Here is a 14,576-nt window from a genome sequence, read left to right on the forward strand (position 1 = left end):
ATTCCTTAATACATTGTCACATTCATTTTTCCAAACAAAATTTATGATTAGCTTATTCTATCAGTGAATAAAAATTATGTTTGTTCGTTTTATAGAGTATTTACTATGCTCCACATACAGATTTGCTTGTGTTTTTTTTTTTTTTCTGTTTGTTTGTTTGTTTTGTCTATCAGGTTTGTTATTGTAAAAACCACATAATATAAATTTACCTTCAACAATTTTTAGGTGTACATTACAGTATTTTTAACTACTTACACATTGTTGTACAACAAATTTCTAAAACTTTTTTATCTTGCTTGATGAAAACTTTATGCTGACTGAACAGCCCTACATTTCCCTCTTCTCTTAGCCCAGGGCAGTCATCTTGGCAACTACTCTCTGTTTCTATGAGTTTTATAAATTTAGATACCTCATGAATTGTAAGCATGCAGTACTCTTCTTTTGTGATCGGCTTATTTCACCTAAAATAATGTCCTTAAGCATCATCCATATTGTAACCTATGATAGAACTTTACTGTTTTTAAGGGTGAATAATATTTCATTGTATGTATATACTGCATTTTCTTTACCCAGTCATCTCTAAATAGATACTTAGGCCCATCAGTGGACATTTAGGTTGCTTCCACATCTTAGCTAGTATGAGTGATGCTGAAATAAAAATGAGTGTGTAGAAATGTCTTTGAAATACTGTTTTCAATTTTTTGGAAATATATCAAAAAGGAGAATTACTGGATCATATGGTAATTCTATTTTAATTATTTGAGGGACCTCCACACTTTATTCCATGATTTTACAATGCTACCCACAGTGCACAGGGTTGTAATATTTCCACATTCTCACCAACACTTGCTACTTTGTTTTTTTCTTTTTTGAGATGTAGTCTCCCTCTGTCACCCAGGCTGGAGTGCAGTGGCACAATCTGGGCTCACTGCAACTTCCATCTCTCAGGTTCAAATGATTCTCCTGCCTTAGCCTACTGAGTAACTGGGATTATAGGCCCGTACCACCACACTCAGCTAATTTTTGTATTTTTAGTAGAAATGAGGTTTCACCATGTTGATCGGGCTGGGTCTCAAACTCCTGACCTTGTGATCTTTCTGCCTCAGCCTCCCAAAAGTCTGGGATTACAGGCGTCAGCCACCATGCCAGCCTTGTTTGTTTTTTAATACTAACTATCTTAAGAGGTGTGAGATAATATCTCATTGTGATTTTGATTTATATTTCACTGATGATGTTGAGCATCTTTTCATATGCTTGTTGGCCATTTGTATCTCATCTTTGCAAAAGTGTACACCCAAGTTCTTTGCTTATTTTTAATAAGAATTTTTGTTGTTTGGTTTTTGTTGTTATGAGTTCTTTATATAATTTGATTATTAACTCCTAATCCAATACACTGTGTGCAAATATTTTCTTCCATTTTGCAGGCTTTATACTTGTTTCTTTTTCTATACAGTTTTTAAGTTAGAGTTATTCCCTTGTGTCTATTTTTGTTTTTGTTACTCTGCTTCTTTTGTCATATTGAAGAAGTCATTGACCATTCCAATGTCATAAGTCTTTTCCTTATGATTTTTTCCCTAGTCTTATAATTTTGGGACTTATACCTAGGTCTTTAATCTATTTTGAGTTAGTTTTTTTATACAATGTAAGATAAAGGTCCAAAGTTTTTCTTTTGTTTGTGGATATAGTTTTCCCAGTAGTATTTGTTGAAAAGACTATCCTTTCATTATTGTGTATTCTTGGCATCTTTGTTGAAGATCAGTTGTCCACATATATTTGGGTTTATTTCTAAGCTCTCTATTTTGTGGCATTGATTTTTATGTTTGTGTTCATGCTAGTCCCTCACTCTTTTGATTACTGTAGCTTTGTAATATGCTTTGAAATAAGGAAGTGTGAAACCTCCAGCTTTGGTCTTCTTTCTCAAGATTGTTTTGGTTATTTTGGGTCATTTGAGAATGCGTATACATTTTAGGATGATTTTTTCCTATTTCTGCCCAAAAAAAGACCTTTGGTATTTTACACAGATTGCACTAAATTTGTAGATTGCTTTAGTTAAGATAAACATTTTAACAATATTAGGACATTTAATTCATTAATACAGGATATATATTATTTATTGGTGTCTTCTTTAAATAATTTTAGGAATATTTGCTAGTTTTTGATGTACAAATCATTTGCCTCTTTGGTTATGTTTATTCCTAAATAGAAGTATTTTCTCCTTTTTGATGCTATCATAAATGGAATTATTGATGAATTTTTCATTTGCATTGTTCATTGTGAATATAGAGAAACAACTGATTTTTTCAGTGTTGATTTTGTATCCTGTGACTTTGCTGAATTTGTTTATTAGCTCTAATAGAGTATTTTGTGAAATACTTAGGGTTTCTGCACATAAGAACATGTCATATGCAAAAACAAATTTATTTCTCCCTTTCCAATTTGTATTCCTTTTATTTATCTTTGTTTAATAATTACTCTGGCTATGACTTCCAGCATTGTTGAATAGAAGTGGTAAGAGAAAACATCATTGCCTTGTTCCACATCTTAGAGAAAAAGGTTTTAGTTTTTTGTCATTGAGTATATTGTTAACTGTAGGCTTTTTGTATATTACCTTTATTATGCTGGGGTAATTTTTTTTCTATTTCTAGCTTGTTGTGTTTCTCTTTTAACATGAAGGAGTGTCAAATTTTTTTGAATGTTTCTCTGCATCTGTTGAGATGATCATATATTTTTATTTCATTCTGTTAAAGTGATATATGACACTGATTGATTTTCATATGGTAAAACAGCCTTGTGTCTCAGGGGTAAATCTCATTTGGTCACAATATATAATCCTTTTAATGCACTATTGAATTTAATTTGATAACATTTTGCTGAAGATGTTGGCATCAATATTCAGGGATATTGGTCTGAAATTTTTCAATTTTTAAATTATATTTATTTATAATTGACAAATGATAATTATGTATATTTATGAAGTAAAATATGTTTTCATTTATTCATTATAGAAAGATCCAATCACACTAATTAATATATCCATCACCTCACTAATTTTTCATTTTTTTGTGATGAAAACATTAAAATTCAATTCTAGCCACTTTGAAATACACAATATAGTCCTATAGTATCTTTGTCTAGCTTTGATATAGGTAATGTTGGTCTCATAAAATGAGTTTGAAAATATGTTTTCCACTTAAATATTTTGAAAGAGTTTTAAGGACTGGCATTACTTTGTTTTTAGAATGTTTTTGTTTCAGTAGCTTTAGGGATACAAGGGGTTTTATTTCATGGATAAATTGTACAGTAATAAAGTCTGGGATTTTAGTGCACCCAACTTTCTCCATGTAGTGTACATTGTACCCAGTAAGTAGTTTTTCCTTCCTCACTATCTTCCCACCCTCCCCCATCTGAGTCTTCAGTCTCCATTATACCACTCTACATGATTTTTTATACCCATTGATTAGTTCCCACTTATATATAAAAACATTAGGTATTTGGATTTTCATTTCTGAGTTATTCCACTTAGAATAAAAGCCTCTCATTCCATTCGAGTTGCAGAAAAAGACATTATTTTTATTTTATTTTTTTTGGCTAAGTAGTATTTCATGGTGTATGGTAGGTACACAGGTTGATTCTATATCTTTATAATAGTGAATTATGCTGTAATATACATATGTTTGCAGGTGTCTTTTTCATATAATGACTTCTTTGCCTTTGGGTAGGTACCTAGTAGTGGGATTGCTTTATGAATTGGTAGATCTTTTAGGTTTTTTGGGAAATCTTCATACTATTTTCCATAGATGATGTACTAATTTACATTCCCACCAGCAGTGTATAAGAATTCCTTTTTCACCATATCCAGGCCAATACCTGTAGGAGATTGGTCAGAATGGTGGGAGAAATTATAGAAAACTCAAACCTTGTTAGAAGGCCAGAGGGTTTTGCAAAAGCCTCAGAAGAGAGTTATGGCTGAAGGCAGCCTAATCCTCTTACCTTGAGCAAATAACAAGGGAGTGTAGAGGAGTTTATCTAAATAGCTTGTTTACTCATGTGGTCCTAGGATTGACCTTTGATCATCCATGGACGTATGACTGCTGTCTACATGGGGGGTTGGCAATATTAATTACCATCTAATAGTGTTTACTTGAGACCCTTGTCATTTAATCTGCACTAAATAAATGCAAATGTCACCTTCTTATGAAGGCCACTGCTCACTCTGGCAGAGATGCCCTGGCCACAGTGACCAGCAAGCCTGTGTCAGTGTACATTTTTCATCCTCTACTCAGTCTAGTCTGCTGGTTGGACTCAACAAACACCTATGTTTTTTGACGTTTTAATAATGGTCATTCTGACTGGGGTGTTTTGTGTCATTGTAGTTTCAATTTGTATTTCTCTGATAATTAGTAATATTGAGCATTTTTTTCATATGGTCATTGGCCATTTGCATGTATTCTTTTGAGAAATGTCTGTTCATGTTATTTGCAAATCTTTAATTTTTTTTTTTTTTTCTGAGCTTGTAGACTTAGGGTATTAGTCCTCTATCAGATAACAATTGGCAAATATTTTCTCCCTTTCTGTGGGTTGTCTGTTTACTCTGATGAATACTTCCTTTGCTGTGCAGAAGGATTTTAGTTTAATTAGGTCCTATTTACTTATTTTTGCTTTTGTTGCATTTGCTTTTGATGTATTCATTATAAATTATTTGCCTGGGACAATATCCATAAGAGTTTCTCCTAGGTTTTCTTCCAGAAGTTTTAGGGTTTTAGGTTTTAGATTTAAGTCTTTGATCAATCACCATTTAATTTTTGTATATGGTGAGTTTAGGGTTCCAGTTTCCTTCTTCTACAAATGGCTATCTAATTTTCCCAGTATTATTTATTAAATTTATATTTTTCTATGCTTTTCAAAGATAAGTTGATTGTAAGCATTTGACCTTATGCCTGGTTTCTTCATCCTGTTCCATTAGTCTATTAATCTACTTTTACACCAGAACAATGCTGTTTTGGTTACTATCAACTTGTAGTATAATTTGAATTTGGATAATGTGATGCCTCCAGATTTTTTATTTTTGCTTGAGACTGCTTTGGCTATTCAGGCCATTTTATGACTCCATATGAATTTTGAGTTTTTCCTAATTCTATGCAAAATTATGTTGGTATTCTGAGAAATTGCATTGAATTTATAGATTGACTTGTGCAGTATGATATTATTTCATTCCATGGGCACAGCATGTGTTTCTATTTGTGTCATCTATAATTTCTTTCAGAAGTTATGGAGAACTACACTTTTTTGGTAATTTCTTTCAGCAATGTCTTGTAGTTTTTGTGGAGAACTTCACCTCCTTGGTTAGGTATATTCCTAGGTATTTTATTCTTTTTTTTTTAAGCTATTGAAAAAGGGATTGAGTTATTGATTTGATTTGCAGCTTTGTTTTCATTGGTGTATAGCACAGCTACTGATTTGTGTACATTGTGTTTGTAACTTGAGACTTTACTGAATTCATTTATAGGACATGAGTCTCATAGGAATCTTTAGGGTTTACTAGGTATAAGACTATATTACTGGCAAACAAAGATAATTTGACTTTCTCTTTAACAATTTGGATGCCATTTACCTTTTTATCTTGCCTGGTTACTCTGACCAGGACTTTCAGTATTATGTTGAATAAAAGTGGAAAAAGTCAGCATCATTGTATTGCTCCAGTTCTTAGGGGGAATGCTTTTAACTTTCCCCCGTTTACTATATTGTTGGCTGTCAGTTTGTCATATATGGCTTTTATAATTTCGAGAAATACTGTTCTATGTCCAGTTTGTTGAGGATTTTTATCATAAAGGGATGCTGGATTATATTGAATGTTTTTTTTGTGTGTATTGAGATTATCATACGGTTTTTGTTTTTAATTCTGTTTTGTGGTAACTCACATTTATTGACTTTTATATGTTGAAACATCCCTGCATCCATGGAATAAAACCCCTTGGTCATGGTGAATTATTTTTTTGATATGCAGTTGGATTTGATTTCCTAGTATATTGTTGAGGATTTTTGCATCTATATATATCAGGAATATTGGTCTGTAGTTTTCATTTTTTGTTATGTTCTTTCCTGGTTTTTGTATCAAGGGGATACTGGCTTCATAGAATGAATTACAGAGGTGTTTCTCCTTCTGAGTCTTTGGGAATATTTTCAGTAGAATTCGTACCAGTTCCTCTTTGAATGTCTGGTAGAATGTGATTGTGAATCCATTTGGCCCTCGGCTTTTTTTGTTGGAAGTTTATATATGACAGATTCAGTCTTGCTGGTTGTTAATGGTGTGTTCAGGATTTCTGTCTGATGCAAGTTAGGGGATTGCATGTTTGCAGAAATTTATCTATTTTCTCTAGATTTTCTAGTTTGTATGCATAGAGGGATTCATAGTAGTCTTGAATGATCTTTCATATTTCTGTGTGTCAGGTGTAATTTCTTGTGTCAGGTGTAATGTCTCCATTTTCATTTTTAATTGAGTTTATTTGAATCTTCTTTCTACTTTTTTTGGTCAGTCTAGGTAGCAGTGTATCAATTTTGTTTATCTATTCAAAGAACTGCTTTTTGTTTTATTGATGTTTTGTATTTTTTGTTTTAATTTCATTTAGTTCTGTCCTGACCTCTGTTATTTCTTTTCTTCTGCTGGCTTTGGGTTTGGTTCCTTCTTATTTCACAAGTTCTTTGAAGTGGAATGTTAGGTTTTTAATTTGTAATCTCTCAGACTTTCTGATGTAGGCACTTGACACTATAAACTTTCCTCTTAGCACTGCTTTTGTTGTGTCCCAGAAGTTTTGATACCTCGTGTCACAGTTATTATTCATCTTGAAATTTTTTTCCAGTTCCATTTTGATTTCATTGTTTACCCCAAAATTCTTCAGGAGCAGCTTGTTTAATTCCATGCATTTGTATCGTTTTGAGTTTCCTTTTGTATTTTATTTCTAGTTTTATTCCACTGTGGTTTGAGAAATTACTTGATATAATTTTAATGTTTTAAATTATTGAAACTTGTTTTGTGGTCCATCATATGGCCTATCTTGGAGAATGTTCTATGTGCTGATGAGAAGAATATATATTCTGCAGTTTTTTTGGCAGAATGTTCTACAAATACCTGTTAGGTACATTTGTTCTAGCGTGATGTTTAAGACTGGTGTTTCTTTATTGGCTTTCTGCCTTGATAATTTGTCAAGTCCTGTCAGTAAAGAGTTGAGTTCTCCCACTGTTATTGTGTTGCTGTCTATCTCTTTTCTTAAGTCTGGTAGTGATTGCTTTACAAACCTGGGAACTCTGGAACTAGGTGCATGTATATTTAAGATTGTTATGTCTTCTTGCTAAATTTTTCCTTTAGCATTATATAATGACCTTTTTTGGCTTTTTGTTACTGTTGCTTTACAGTCTATCTTATCTAAGAATAGCTACCTGTCCTTGCTTTTGGTTTCCATTTGTATGAAATATCTTTTTCTACCCCTTTACCTTGAGTCTACAAGAATCCTTATGAGTTGGATGTATCTCCTGAAGATATAAGGTATTTGGTTTGCATTTTTAATCCATTCTTCCAATCTTTATCTTTTAAGTGGACAGTACAACATTAACATTGAAATGTGAAGTACTATTCCAATCATCACGCTGATTTTTACCTAGTGAGTTTTTTTTATTCATTGTGCTACTGTTTTATAAGCCCTGTGAATTTTATGTTTCTGGAGTTTCTATTCTAGTGTGCCTTGAGCTTTTATTTCAACATTTAGAACTCCTTTTTCATGTCTTATAGGGCTGATCTGGTAGTGACAAATTCCCTCAGCATTTGCTTTTCTGAAAAAGATTTTTTTTATCCTTTATTTATGAAGAGTAGTTTTACTGAAAACAAAATTATTGGCTGACAATTGTTTGGTTTAAAGAGACTAAAGATAGGACCCTGCTCCCTTCTGGCTTATAAGGTTTCTGCTGAGAAGTCTGCTGTTACTATGAGATATTTTCGTTTATAAGTTACTGGATTCCTTTGTCTCACTGCTTTTTGAATTATTTTCCTCACATTGAACTTAGATAACCTAATGACTATATGCCTTGGCAATGCTCTTTATGCAGTGCATCTCCCAGGATTTGTTTGAGCTTCTTGAATTTGAATATCTAAATCTCTAGTCAGGCCATGGCAGTTTTCCAAAATTATTTCCTCTAATAGGTTTTCCACACTTTTTGCTTTCTCTTCTCCTTCAGAAACCACTATAATCCTTAGGTTTGGCCATTTTACACAAACAAGTATTTCTTAGCAACTGTTAATTTCTTTTAATTCTTTTTATTTATTTTTATCTGGTTGGGTTTATTTGAAAGTCTCGTCTTCAAGCTCTAAAATTATTTCCTCTACTTCTTCTAATCTATTCTTAAAACTACACTGTATTTTAGAGTTCCCTAAATGTGTCTTTCATTTCTTTAAGTTTCGATTGCTTTTTCTTTAAAATATCTATCTCTTTAGAAAATGTCTTATTTATATTTTGAATTTAAAAAATTCTTGGGGTTGCTTTTCATGTTTCTATTATATCTCCCCGAGTAGCTTGATCATCAACATTTTGAATTGTTTATCCGTTATTTCAAAGATTTCTTCTTGGTTTGGATCTACTGAGAGAGAATTACTTTGATGTTTTTGGGATGTTCTAGAACCATGTTTCTTTTTATTGCCAGAATTGTTATTCTGGTTTATTCTCACTTGGGTAGATTATTTCTTTTAGTTTTGGATTTACTTTTAATTTACTGTGTTTTTTTTACTTTTTGCTTTTGTCCTGCTTGAGGATATGACTTAAGTGTTTATAGTTTAGTGTCACCTATCTTCAGCTCTGGGTGCTTTCAGTGGCAAAGATTCTCTATGGGTTCCTTGGTTATAGAGAGTCATTGTATGATCGCTTTCTCAGATGATAGTTGTAGTAGCACTATGCTAGATGTGTGAGCAGGTTTGCTTTCTTCTGTGGGGCCTGTGACCACTGCCTGAGTTATCTGGCAGACTTCTGTGTGGTCCCTTTGAGGTAGAATTAGGAAAGTCTTTCCTCCATCCCCACTGGAGGCTGAGAGTGTACGCAAAGCATGTCTTGATACTTTTCCTCTTCATCTGTTTCCTTCAAGGCAATGGATTTTTTTCTGGCCCAGGGTATGTCTGCTTTTTGTTTTTTATGAAGGTGCTTTTTCTGTGTAGATAGGTGTTTATTTGGTGTCTTTGCAGGGAAAACAATTGGTGGAGCATTCTATTCCACCATCATGCTTCACTTCTAATTGAGTGTCCTTTTTTACACATTCTTTCCTACCTGGAGTTTTGCATCTTTTCTTTTCTTTTCTTTTCTTTTCTTTTTTTTTTTTTTTTTTTTTTGAGACACCATATCACTGCTGCATCCAGTCTGGGGTGCAGGGGCATGATCAGTGCATTCTTTTTAATCTCTGTCATTCCAATATGCAAAAGTCCTATTAGTTGTTTATAATGACTAATGCAACATAGTTCATAATCTGTGTATTCACCATTTGTATTTTTTCTTTTGTAAGTAACCATGCTTGCCAAAATGATGATGTCTTTATATTTTTCTTAAGATTAATAATAGTAGGCTTGTTATTTGATGTGTACATTGCATTTTTCCTACTTTGTTGGCTATCTTTCATATATATATATATATATATATATATATATATGTCTGTATACATATGTGTGTATATATCTTTGATATTTAAAAAATTTATGATTTTTTTAAAACTTTTGTGAGTAGTAGGTGTATATATTTGGGGGGTTCATTCGATGTTTTGATACAGGAATGCAGTGTAAAATAAGCACATCATAGGGAATGGGATATTAGTTGCTTCAACCATTTATCTTTTGAGTTCCAACAATAGAATTACATTCTTTATTTTTAAATACATAATTCAATTATTATTAACTATAGTTACCTTGTTGTTCTACCAAAGAGTAGATCTTATTTATTACTTTTTTTTTTAATCTATTAACCATCTCCACCTCCCTCCCAGCCCCTACTACCCTTCTCAGCCTCTGGTAAGCATACTTTTATTTTCTATGTCTATGAGTTCAATTGTTTTGATTTTTAGATCCCACAAGTAAGTGAAAACACGCAATGTGTGTCTTTCTGTACTCAGATTATTTCATGTAATGTAACAATCTCTAGTTTCACCCATGTAGTTGCAAATTACTGAATCTCATTTTTTTATGGCTGAATAGTACTTTGTTATGTATAAATATCACATTTTTGTTATCTCTTTTTTTTTTTTTTTTTTTTTTTTGAGACGGAGTTTCACTCTTGTTACCCAGGCTGGAGTGCAATGGCGCGATCTCGGCTCACCGCAACCTCCACCTCCTGGGTTCAGGAAATTCTCCTAGGTTGCTTCCAAATCTTAGTTATTGTAAACAGTGCTGCAACAAATATAGGTGTGCAGATATCTATTTCATATACTTATTTCCTTTCTTCTGGGTATATACCCAGCACTGAGATTGCCAAATCATATGGTAGCTCAAGTTTTAGTTTTTTGAGGAATCTCCAAACTGTTCTCCAGAGTGTTTGTACTAATTTACATTCCCACCAAGAATGTATAAGTGTTCCCTTTTCTCCACATCCTCACCAGCATTGTCAGTGCCTTGTTTTTGTTTTCTTTTGGATATAAGACATTTTAACTAGTGTGAGATAGTATATCATTGTAGTTTTGATTTCTATTTTTCTGATGATTAGTGATACTAAGCACCTTTCTCATATGCCTGTTTGCCATTTGCATGTCTTCTTTTGAGAAATCTCAATTCAATATTTTACTCATATTTGATCAGTTTATTAGATTTTTTCTTATTTAGTTGTTTGAGCTACTTATATATTTTGGTTATTAATCCCGTGTTGGGTAATTTGCAAATATTTTCTCATTCTGTGGGTTGTCTCATCACTTTGTTCATTGTTTCCTTTGCTGTGCAGAAACTTTTTAATTTGATTTAATTTCATTTGTGCATGATTCATTTGTGCATGGAAATTTCAATAGGGAAATAGAAGAAAATAGAATTTACTATTTGAACACTTCCATCCAAAAGTAAATATTGCCTTTTATTTTTTTTCAAGCTTTTAACTTCAAAAACTGCGGTTTTATTATTGTTAAATAGAAACTATATGTTTTTGTGGTTTTTTGTGTGTTTCATTTCATTAGCTTTTTGCTGCTTCTGTGGGTTATTATCATTTGTTTCCATGATATTTTTCATTTAGTTACGGTCAACATATAGGAAAGCTATTAATTTTGCAATTATTTTTCTTACAGCTACCCATATAGAATTTTATTTTCTCTAATAGATTTACGTTTCAATCTACTGGGTTTTTTCAGGTAAATAATATTATATTGTGCAATTATTACAACCTTGCTACTTTTTTTTTAAAAAAGGAACTTCTGTTTCATTCCATCTTTAGAAGTACTAAAAACACAAATATTAATTTGTAATTAGAGGAGGGAATGTTATCTTGCTTATGATTTTAATGGATAATGAGGTGAGGAATGGGGCAATTATTCTACTGCACTCAATCTAATATCTTACCAGTGCATTGATCCCACTATTGTCAACTATTAATTCAGCTTTTCTTTCCAAATATTTTATATTAAAAGTAAATTTCTGGATCCAATTCTTTGATTTGCTTTCAGGTGATTAAGGTCACATCATACATTTGAGAGCAAACATTTTCACTCTGCTAGGACATATTATCAAAAGGAAGAAATGCATATTTGGGATAAAAGTCTAAAAATATAAGATATAAGACATATGTAAGACATCTAAAAGTTTTATATGTTGGCTATTAAAAACAAATCTGACAATAGCAAGTAATGTCAAATATCTCATGGTACTGAAACTCTCCTACATTTCTGGTAGGAATACAAAATGGTAGGGCAGCTAGTCTGGAAATGAGTTTGGCACTTTGTTATAAAGTTAAATGTACCCTTTCAGTGTGACATAGCAATCTGACTCCTGGGTGTTTTCCCTAGAGAAATGAAAACTTATATTCACACAAAAACAGTATTTGAGTGTTTATAGCAGCTTTACTCACAATAGTGGCAAACTGGAAACAACTCAAATGAGTCTCAAGTGGGAGATAGTCAAATACAAGATACAAGATAGTATTCATTGTATGGCACAACCATTCAATGGAATACTACTCAGTAATAAAAAGAATTGAACTACTGATACCCATAACAACATGCATAGATCTCAAACATGCATACTAAGGGAAATAAGCCACATTCAAAAGTTTGCATATGATGACATAAGATTCCATTTACATGTCACTCTGGGAAAGACAAAACTACAGGGATCAGGAACAGTGTGTTGCCAGGAGTTAGGGTAGGGGTAAATCTTTACCATACAGCACAAAAGTGAACTTTTCTATATACAAATTTAACAAGAAATTTTAAAAATCCTGTAACAGAGTTCTCAAGCTACTACTTGCTTCTCCATCTGGTAATTTACCTGCTAGGAGCAGTCCAGCTTAAACACATTTGTGAGTGGAAATTTTCTGTTTAATGCATAAGGCATATGAAACTTTAACATTTTAGTTTCATCTAGACATTTTTCACAAAAGGTAATAAGGTTTTAAAAATGATATAAAAGATTTAATGGGAGATAAAACAAAGTGTAACTGGCCTGTAAGTATGAGAAATTGAGAATATGTCATATATTGGGCTGAATTTTAGGCATCAGCTTACATTAGACATAATGTTTATTTTTCATTAGTTGGATTTAAAGTTCTGCAAATTCCTGTGTTACAATTTATAGTGCTATTCAAATAATAATAATACCTATAGAATAATCATCAATTTCTTTTGAATTGATCCTTTACGTCATTTTTAGCATAATATTTTAAACTATTGTCATTAAAACACAATTTAGTTGCTTCCCTTTTAATCTTCTCATTCAAGGGAAATTAAAATATGTTTGCCACACACTTCTTATAAGTTTTGGAGACAGCTCAATCAAATGTCTTGGACCACTCTACATTATGTCATTTGGGATGCTGTCATTTTCTTTGGTGTATTCTGTAAGCAGAAAAACATGTAGTGTTTCCATCCAGATAATCAATCCCCTTCTAGCATTCAACCTGGAATTCCAACATTGTCGTGTCTCATGAAGCATACATTTACACATCTTACTCAGTCTTTCTAGAAAACAAATGCTCTACCTGGAATTGTTAGGAAATAAGGGAATACAGTAGCTGAAAAAAGAAAAAGGTCATCATTTCACCCTCCTTCCTCTAGAAAGAACTATTCTTTTATAATAACCTAAATCAGAAATTTATAAAGGAATAATCTTTATTGGTTTCTGTCAAGAGTCATAGTAGACCATATAACTATAGTAGCATTCTCTTTTGGAAAACAGGAAAATTCTAATTGAAAGCAGGTTACATGTTTTTATGTGTCTATACAAAATATAAATTCAGGAGGAAATAAGTAAATATGCTACTACTCAGCTGGTGTGGTAGAGATAGTCTCATCAAATTATTAGAATTGGATTTCTTAGGAAATTTTGTGTTATGCATAAGATTTTTATACTTATCTTTATGTTATGGCTCATATGCATATAAATGTATGACGTGGGGATCTTGCATTTTTCTATTTGAATTGTGGTGATAGAGCATATTTTGCAATAGACAAAACCAGATGTAGTGGCAAAGTTTATAGTCAAAAAGGGCATTCATTATTGAAACTATAGAAAGGTGTCCTGGAAGCTGAGGATCAAAAGACTATAGAGATATAAAATGGAGAAGACTAAGAGCAGCGAGTTAGGATACAAAACAGAAGGTATCTCCCCTTCACAGCTAAGTATCTTCAAAATTTTTCTTACTATCTCTTCCACTTTTCTCATTCTTTCTTCATCTGACTGCAATATGACTTCTACCTTTACCTGTCTAATACAATTTTTCTTCCTAAGATCACTCACCATCAACCTCTTATAGACACATCAGAGTCCTTACTCTAGTTTCTAGCTCTGTGGCATTTAACATAGTTGATCCTTTCTTTGTGCTTGCAACTTCTAACTAATTTTTGCACTAATTCAACAAATATTTAAAAAGTACATACTATGTGATATACTCAGTTCAGAGTCTAGGGGTATGGTATAGGAAGGCCCCAAACAATCAATAATGTCTGTCTTTACAAAGCTTTATGTTTCAGGGAAAATACAAATACAAACAAGACATACAAGTAAAACATTAGTATTATAAATAGTAAGTACTAAGAAGAAAAAAATAAAGTAAGGAAGAGAAAATAATTGACAAGGATTGTAATTTGAAATAGGATGTTCAAGGAAGTGCTCACTTAGCTTTGGGCAAAAAACTCAAAAAAGGAAATAGTTTGGGTTTGAGCAATGTGACTGTTTGGGACAAGAGCATTCCAAGCTGAGGGAATGGCTTGGCTAAAGACTTAAAGAAGAAAAGGCGCCTGTTGTGTTCAAGGAACAGCAAGGAGGCCAGTATGACTGAAATGGAGAGGAAACATGAATAGTAGGAAAGGAAGCAGGATATATAACAATACTAGCGATAAAGGTGAACAGATAATGGGTGAAATGA

The sequence above is a fragment of the Sapajus apella genome, unplaced genomic scaffold (assembly GCF_009761245.1).
Source record: "Sapajus apella isolate SASKATOON/1434 unplaced genomic scaffold, GSC_monkey_1.0 scaffold102, whole genome shotgun sequence".
Lineage (NCBI taxonomy): Eukaryota > Metazoa > Chordata > Mammalia > Primates > Cebidae > Sapajus > Sapajus apella.